The sequence below is a fragment of the Odocoileus virginianus genome, chromosome 12 (assembly GCF_023699985.2).
Source record: "Odocoileus virginianus isolate 20LAN1187 ecotype Illinois chromosome 12, Ovbor_1.2, whole genome shotgun sequence".
NCBI lineage: Eukaryota > Metazoa > Chordata > Mammalia > Artiodactyla > Cervidae > Odocoileus > Odocoileus virginianus.
Window position 1 is genome coordinate 31462946 of NC_069685.1, and position 8952 is coordinate 31471897.

General features: G+C 37.2%; 1 non-coding gene across 1 annotated transcript; it reads left to right on the forward strand.

Annotated features, from left to right (window-relative positions):
* The first annotated feature begins 5212 nt into the window (after window positions 1-5212).
* TRNAC-GCA (transfer RNA cysteine (anticodon GCA)) lies at window positions 5213-5284 on the forward strand. The gene has a single exon. It is a non-coding gene; the product is annotated as a tRNA-Cys (tRNA).
* The last annotated feature ends 3668 nt before the right edge of the window (window positions 5285-8952 follow it).

Consider the following 8952-nt stretch of genomic DNA (forward strand, 5'->3'; position numbering starts at 1 on the left):
TGAAGATAAAACTCTACATCAGGATCCCACTAACACATGTCCTACAGGAGCTCCAGGGGTCAGTGGAGATTCTGCCACCAGGAAGCTCTAAAATGGATTGAATCTCTAAATTATGATAAAGGGTCCTCTTCTTTTTAGCCTAACCCTTCTCCAGCAGATCTTCCTGACCCAGGAATCGAAGCAAGGTCTCCTGCATCACGGGCGGATTCTTTACCAATTGGGCTATGAGGGAAGCCCCAAAAGGTGAAAGTCACTCAGTCCCACTCTTTGCAACCACATGGACTATACAGTCCATGGAAATCTCCAGGTCAGAATATTGGCATGGGCAGCCTTTCCCTACTCCAGGGGATCTTCCCAACCCAGGATCGAACCCAGGTCTCCTGCATTGCGGGCAGATTCTTTACCAGCTGAGCCACTAGGGAAACCCAAGAATACTGGAGTGGGTAGCCTGTCCCTTCTCCAGGGGATCTTCCTGACCCATGGAACCAGGGTCTCCTGCATTGAAAGTGGATTATTTACCAACTGAGCAATCAGGGAAGCCCGGTAATGAAACATATTTTTCTTATTTGATAGAAGTCAATATTTGGGTCTTGAAAAATCTCCCAAAGTGCTTAGAGCTTATGTAAGTAACAATCCAGAGCAAGGCAGGAAAACGGAGTAGGGAGTGATTCTTCCGTACAGGTCTGCTGAATGCCCAGGTTACTCTTTCCCTGTTCTCTCTCTTGGCTGCAAAGGCTAGTCAGAATAGCAGCAAACAGCACATTCCTGTCTAGAGCTGGCACTAACAATGTCCCGCCTATGTGATTGAAAACAATAAACACAATAACCAGTGGCTCCACCCCCAAATGCCTGTGCATGAAAACTTTCTTTATATAAGCCATGCCTTTTCATGGACAGTCTCACACACAACATTTAAAACCAAGTTTAAATCCTGGCTAAGGGCTCTATGGTCCTTGCATATTTTCGCAGGCTATTCCAGTCTGCTCAGCTCATGTTTTGTGTGCTGAAACACTTAAAACGCACCTATGTTTGCAAAGTCTTAAGCTTTCTCTAACACCTGCTTCTTCACTTAAGCCCCACCACCTCTGTAGACAATAAGGCAAAATTTGCCTCTAAAAAAGTGTCCCTTAACCATAAGCTTACCATAAAGGAAGCCTGGCATGCTGCAGCCCATGGAGTTGCAAAGAGTCAGACATGACTTAGAAATTGAACAACAGCTATAAGCTGCAATGATATCTCAGGGGAAAATCTTATAAGGTTTATGCCTAAATCCTAAAACTACCTGAAAACCCAGCCACACTCCACTATTTATACCATAGGAGGCTGTCCAGTATTCTCACCTGGGAAATCCCCGTGGACAGAGGAGCCAGAGGAGGGGTACAGTCTATGGGGTCACAATACATACAGCTTAGCAACTGAACAACAACAGCAGCAACAGGGGCTGTCCACATTAAAGGCACACAGTCTCCTACCAGAACCCAAAGCTCAAAGCCCTGACCCTTCCCTGGGCCTCTTCATAAGTGTTTTCGTCCGAAAATAACACACCCTGCCTTCTACTTCATGAAGTTCCCAATGCATGAAGCAGATAGGCCAAGATGGAGCTGAAGGCGGCCTGACAAAGAGCCTCCTTCTCACCCACTCAGTTTCTGTACCAATCATGAGATAAGCCTAAAGAGCCTGCTGATAAAGACTCACGCTCTCCTCTTACACGTGTTAAGCTGGAGGAGGCCAGTTGGTGAGGCAACTTGACTGCTTTGGTCTTGGAAAACCTACCCAAAGGAGATTTTGAAATTGACAGAACAAACAAACTTACCCAGGGCATTGCCTCTCTCAGAATCTGGTGGGGTGAGAAGGAGAAATAAGATATTGAGCCCCAATTTGCAAGAATTTAGTAATCAACCCCATGGAACCAAGAAGCAGTATACCAATAGCAGATGCCTGATAATCGGGCAGTCCCTTTTACTTCTCTGTGAGAAGCAAGGGTGGGCTCAGCAACCAGGAGTGTTACACTAATGAATGTTCCTCCAAACGGATAAAAGCATTGGGCATCAGAGTTTAGTATCTCTACCCAAACACTCAGGACACAGAAAAAAAAAGCGTTTCTTTGCTTTTGATTAATTGGAGAATTCCTTCTGTAATCTCGTAAGAAGCTTAAAGTGCTGTGAAGTTGGTCAATTATAAGAATTTCCTCTGCTATAACTATTTGTACTTAAGTACAGCTAACACAACAAATAAATTCAGAATCATTCCTTTATTTTATAAAACGTAAATCTTCTATAGTTTGAAGAATCATGAAATTCATTCTACTCTGAGTCATCAATCAAATGTGATTTACCATGATGGCACAATACAGGACAAATCTTCAAGGGTATCGGTATTTTGTCAATACAACATTACAAAAATACTATTGATAAATCCTAAGAATAAATAGGTGCATGTGTTTTTTTTAAATTTAGACTTTGGATTGTCATTAATCAGGGCTACAGATGAAAAGAAAGTAGGAAGGGATGATCAATAGCTGTGCATTAGAAAAGTTATATCAGTTTCAAAAGTGTTTTCTGATGTGAAATATCAGCAGAGCTCCTTTGGAGATGAGAAGCGAAACACTGGTGAATTAAAGATATAAAACCCCTCTTTCATTGCAGGTCAGGGTTTTTACACAGCAATAAGCTCATTCCTTTCTGAGAGTGACTCAAAATTACTTGGCTAAAATCAGTGATGAAAATAGACGGAATGAGACGGAAAAGGTCTTAAAATAAGTATATTTTATTTAAGCCCTTTGTGTTGGTCAAATGTCAGTGTGTATAGTAATATTTAGTCTTTCCAAGATTCTTCACAGTTTGATCCACTGACACCATGGCTTTCTTAATTTCCTGACCAATGGCATTGTATGTGATTGCTCTGCACGGCCAACAGCTGGTATCTTTAACCCAGCAGATGTTTTTGTGTCTCAGCTGTATTCATCATACAGACAGAGTCCAGGATTTTGTTTTCCTTTACATCCGTCTCCCACATGCAGAAACTTCCTTCAGAAGACAAAGGGAGTGTGCATAAAAACACACCACAGGGTGTGGATGGGTTTAATAAACCCAGTCTCCGGTGTATAAAGAGCATAACTCTTTCCTAGTAGAGCAGGATTGCACAACATCCATTGAAGTAATTTGAAATGGTTCCTATAAGACCAAAACCCACAGCCAACGAAATCACATAATCATAGAATATTGAACTTGGATGGGACCAGTACAGTGTGTGTCAAACCTGAGTAATATATGGGGACTTTTAAAGGAAAAAGTGATTTAAGTTCACACCCCACCACCCCCCATGTTGATTTAAACTATTTTTGTTATAATGGAACTTAAGTATGTGCATAAATAATAATGTACCATAAAGCAAAGTAAAAACTTTGCATGCCTCTAGTTTCTTCAACTCCAGACTAGACAGAGAATGTAGTGTCACCTACTATAAGTTGTAATGATCTTTCAAAGTGAGAACCATGCCAAAGTGTCAGCATTCCTGGGTGTGATTCCATTTCCAATACTCACTGGCTGTGTCACTTCAGATGTGCTACTTAGCCAACATGTGCTCCATCTATAATAGTGGAATCGAGCTTATAGGTTGTGAAATTTAATATATATATTAAGTATATATAAATGTATTTATATATCATTCAGTAAATGCAAACTATTGTTGCCATCGGTATTTTTTTTCAAAACCACATAATTCCCAAAATTCAAACTTTATTTAATATGATGCATAATGTGAAGTTTTTAATGAAAGTATCTATATGGAAGATGGTTTCACAGACCATTTCTCATTGGAATGTAATTGCTTTACAATGTGTTGTTGGTTTCTGCTATACATTTTTTAATTGGCAGAGGCCATTTTTAACCAGAATGACCTTAAGAACATCAAAAATGTATTCTTGTGTTCAGAATAACCAGACTCCACATATAACCCAAACTTTGCCAGTTAGCAAATTTAAGGCCAGTTTTAATAAATAAGACTCTAGAGGTGTCTTGTCACTTCAAGGTAAGTTAAACTCTGTCACATTGATATCTACATTAAATGCATAGTTTGGTTTAACCATTTCTAGAGTGAGGAGGTGAATTATATACTTCAGGTGTAGTATTGCCTTTAGAGCCAAAGAAAATTTTTAAAACTTTTGATGGATTTTTCAATTAGACTTTAAAAAATTGAAGTATAGTTAATTTTACAATGTCCTGTTAGTCAGAGTGTACAGTAGGAATTGTACTGAATCACTGAATCACTGATTCAGGAATCTCTGAAGTGATTCAGTTAGGAATATATTATGTATATATTCTTAATACTATGAGTTATCAACAAGGTTATTATTGCAGATCTTAAAAAATCACAAAGAAACTAAGGCATATCTGATACCCAGATTCCTTTCCAAAGTTTTTTTTTTTTTAACAAAGGGCTAAAAAATATACATATCACTAAAAAGAAATAGCAATTTGATAACTTTTTAATGTGTCCCAAAATAATCAAATTGGCTTTCTATGGTAATGAATAGAACTTTCCTACCTAATAGAAAAGTGGTAACATCTTTTAAAATAAATACTCACATTGATATGTAATATTTTCTACCACTACATCTTGTTGTATATGAAAATAAACCATTCACTTATCTCAGACAAAACAGCTAACCAATATGATCCCAAATCTGCTCTGCTTCATGTGGGATCTGAAAGTGATTTGAATGCTAAAATGAGCATAAAGACTTTTCTTATATGTAGATACAGGAAGCATCCCTAACATTTTCAGAAGTTCTAATCAGGTCAAGCAGTTGTATTTCATTGTTCATTTATAAATAGATGTTTTAATTAACAACAATATGAATCAAGGATTCCCACATCAAATCTTTCCAACAGTAAAATTCCAAGTTGCCTGGACATACATTATTTACATTTGAAGGCATTTTCCATATTTCCAATCACTGATATTTACATCTGATTTTTTTTGATGCTCTCTAGGCTTATGCTTTCCGCTTCCCTGATGGCTTGTTGGTAAAGAACTCACCTGCCGATGCAGGAGACACGAGTTCAATCTCTGGGTCAGGAAGATCAACTGGAGAAGGAAATGGTAACCCACTCCAGTATTCCTGTCTGGGAAATCCCCATGAACAGAGGAGCCCAGAGTGTTAGTCCATGGAGTCATAGAGAATTGGACGGGACTTGGCTACTAAACAACTTCCCTGGTGGCTCAGATGGTAAAGCGTCTGCCTGCAATGCAGGAGACCCGGGTTCGATCCCTGGGTTGGGAAGATCCCCTGGAGAAGGAAATAGCAACCCACGCCAGTATTCTTGCCTGGAGAATCCCATGGACAGAGGAGCCCAGTAGGCTACAGTCCACGGGGTCCCAAAGAGTTGGACACGACTGAACGACTTCACTTCACTTAGCAACTAAAGAACAATAAACATTCTTTAGGAATCCTCATATAATATGTGTGCTCTGTCATGTCCAACTCTTTGTGACCCTATGGACCATAGCCCACCAGACTCTGTCCATGGGATTCTCCAGCCAAGAATACTGGAATGTTTACCCATTCCCTTTCAAGGGGATCTTCCAGACCCAGGGATCGAACCAGGGTCTCCTGCATTCCTGGCAGATTCTTTTTTTTTTTTTTTTTCATTTATTTTTATTAGTTGGAGGCTAATTACTTCACAACATTGCAGTGGGTTTTGTCATACATTGACATGAATCAGCCATGGAGTTACATGTATTCCCCATCCCGATCCCCCCTCCCACCTCCCTCTCCACCCAATTCCTCTGGGTCTTCCCAGTGCACAGATTCTTTACTGTCTGAGTCACTCTCAAATTCGTCCATCTCTTTAATCAGGAAGATTCCTCAGAATAAACTACCATCATCTCCCATGGGACTGCTATGGCAGCTTTCTAACTATACTCCCTTTAAGTTTGCTTCCTACCTTTCAAGAATGCAGCCAAGCAACTTATTTTAATGCGTAGATATTATGAACAAGTCTTTGAAAAGGTTTCAATTATGTTAGGTTAAAAATCCAAGTCCTTACTATGGATTATTGTAAGACCTTGCATGTTCTTCTTCACACACCCCAAATAAATGTGGACTCCCTAAGAGTGAGCAAAAACAGGTACAGTAACAGAAGGGTAGGTGACTGGAGACCTAGACTAGTCTGAAAAGTTCTCTCAAGAAAGGAAATCCAGGTTGAGGTTTGAAAGATCTGGAAGAGGTAATTGGAATCAGTTAAAAAGAGATGGTGGATATTTGCATCAGTTGCAATTTCACATTCATTTCTATGATGTTACCTTTTGAAGGCTGAGATCATATCTATCTTTTTCACTGTTAAATCCCTGGTACCTATCAAAGTGATTGGCAGGTGCTTTAGCCCCAGTAAGAAACTTTAAGACAACAATATTACCTTTTGAATAGCAAGTGTGTGTGTGTTAGTTGCTCAGTTATGTCCAACTCTTTGCGATCCTGTGGACTGTAGCCCGCTAGGCTCCTCTGTCCATGGAATTCTCCAGGTAAGAATACTGGAGTGGGTTTCCATTCCCTTCTCCAGGGGATCTTCCAAAACTGGGATTGAACCCAGGTCTCCTGCACTGCAGGCAGATTCTTTACCAGCTGAGCCACAGGGAAACCCTTTGAATAGCTGTGCAAAGACTGGCATTTTAGATTTGCATGAACATCATGATATTTTAGAATCAAACTTCATTAAGGTTTGAAACCATTATGTTTAAGACATAAGACGTGTTTCTGGGATTGATAAAAGGAATGAGGGTTTGAGGACTAATTCAGTTATTACCCATGTGTTAAACATTTTTGGTCTCAGTTTCCTCATCAGTTGAGTGAGAAAATCTGTGGACATGGCATGTAAATTTCTTTCCAGCTTTTAATATTATGTGGTGCTATAATTCTGAGAATTAAAACAAGCAGAAAATCTTAGTATAGGAATAAGCTTCTGTCATGTGTGAATGCATTGTTCATTTATTGATATTAATTTGCTTTATATTTATAATGTGTCTTCAATTTAAGTAGCCAGAGGATATAATTATATGTAAAAATCAAATTGTTTAAAATGTTAAATGCAGACAAAATAAAAAATAAAGCATAGAATAAACATATAATATGTAAACAATAGAATGAAATAAAATTAAATAGCAATCCTTTCATCACAGCTAGTAGACTGTCCTAAATTTGTGAACTACTTAGATGTCTCATATTCAGAAACAGCCTGAATTGCCACAAATTTTAACACATGGGACCTGCTTATGAAGCATCTGGAAAATCCGAAAATCAAAACATGGATTTCAGCAGGACAATTTCAAAAGAGGATAACCCAGAGGCTATGTCCCCCAAGCTGAGTGTGGCAGGAAGTAGTTGGGCCCCCACATGTCAAGACAAAATTTCTGCAGCACTTCTCAATAGGACTTTTAAAAAGAGAAAAGCAAACAGGCAACGCAGCCGTAGGTATTTTTTTTTAATATATTTCAGACTTTACTCAAACAAAACAACATATGGGATTCTGAAGTAATTCTATAATGAATCAAATCAGAGATTTTGAACCTCTTGGAACCTAAAGTAATAGATTTTATTCTCATGATTTCATGAGACTTTTAGGGTAAGTTCTAGCTTATGGAGGAATATAACTGACCTATGTTACCAAAAAAGCATGGTTCAACTTCATCTATATGATGTGAACTTACTTTCTCAACCTGTCACATAAATGGAAAGGGGGTAGGAGAACAGACTCTAGAAGCTGTATGATGTTAATCCCTACACTCCCTCAGAAAAAAATGCATTCAATAATGCTGTATTTGATAGATGAAGTGTTAGGTATTTTGCAGAGCAGCCACTAAAGAATAAAAAGTTACAAATTCCAACTAAGGAATGGAAAAAATGCAGCAATAAGAAATAACACAATCACAAATGAAAACAGAAAAAATAAGAAAAAGCAATACACAACAGGTTGGACAAATAGCACAAGAAAGATGGTAAAATTTAACATTAGCAATTATATTAAATATAAATGAGCTATATGTGATAATTAGAGGGCAAAGATAAAATAAATTAAAAATGCAAAATCAAACTCTTTATTAAAGATACATACTAAAAATAGAAATGAAGAAAGAATAAAAATTTAAAAACTGGAAACACAATACTTTGTAAATAATAATCCTCCTTAAAAAATGACAGTTTATAGCAGAAAAAGAGATGTTGTGGCAAAAAATATTACTTTATTTCAACAGGGCCACTTCAAATGAGAAAATATGTCTATTACAGGTCACTAATAACTTACAATATTTTAAATTTTGCTGTATATAATAAAAAACTGATAAAACTAGAAAAATATATAAATTAAAATCAGAGTGGGAGGTTAACACAATTTCCTTTATAAGGATTATTAAAAAGAAAAAACAAGGATATAGAAAACTCAAATAGCTCAATTTAAAAATTTGTTCTAAAAATTTTTGATATAGCAGATTTTTACAGACCACTCCATTCAACAACCTTATACTGCATGTTCTTTTCCAATGTGAACACTTATAAAAACTGATCACATCCTAGACTAAAAGTATATTCAACAAATTTCAAATAACTTAAATCACATATCATTTTCTATGACTAGAAATTAAAAATGAATGGGAAAAAAAACCTAAATATGCCTAATGTTAGAAATTTAAAAACACATTTCCTTTTTAATGGACCCTAAAACTCATATTAAAATCAGAAATATTTTGTACAGAATACAAGCCAACCTATGAATGCACCCAAAGCAAGACTTAAAGAAAAATCGATAGCTTACTAGATGTTGGTTTTTTTTTTTTTTTAAGTAGAATAAAACTAAGTGAATATTCATCCATCTCAGGGCAGTAGGAAAAAGACAGTATAACAAATATAAATAAATAAGTAAATAAGTGAATAAAAATGAAGTATAAAGCAAAAGTTAA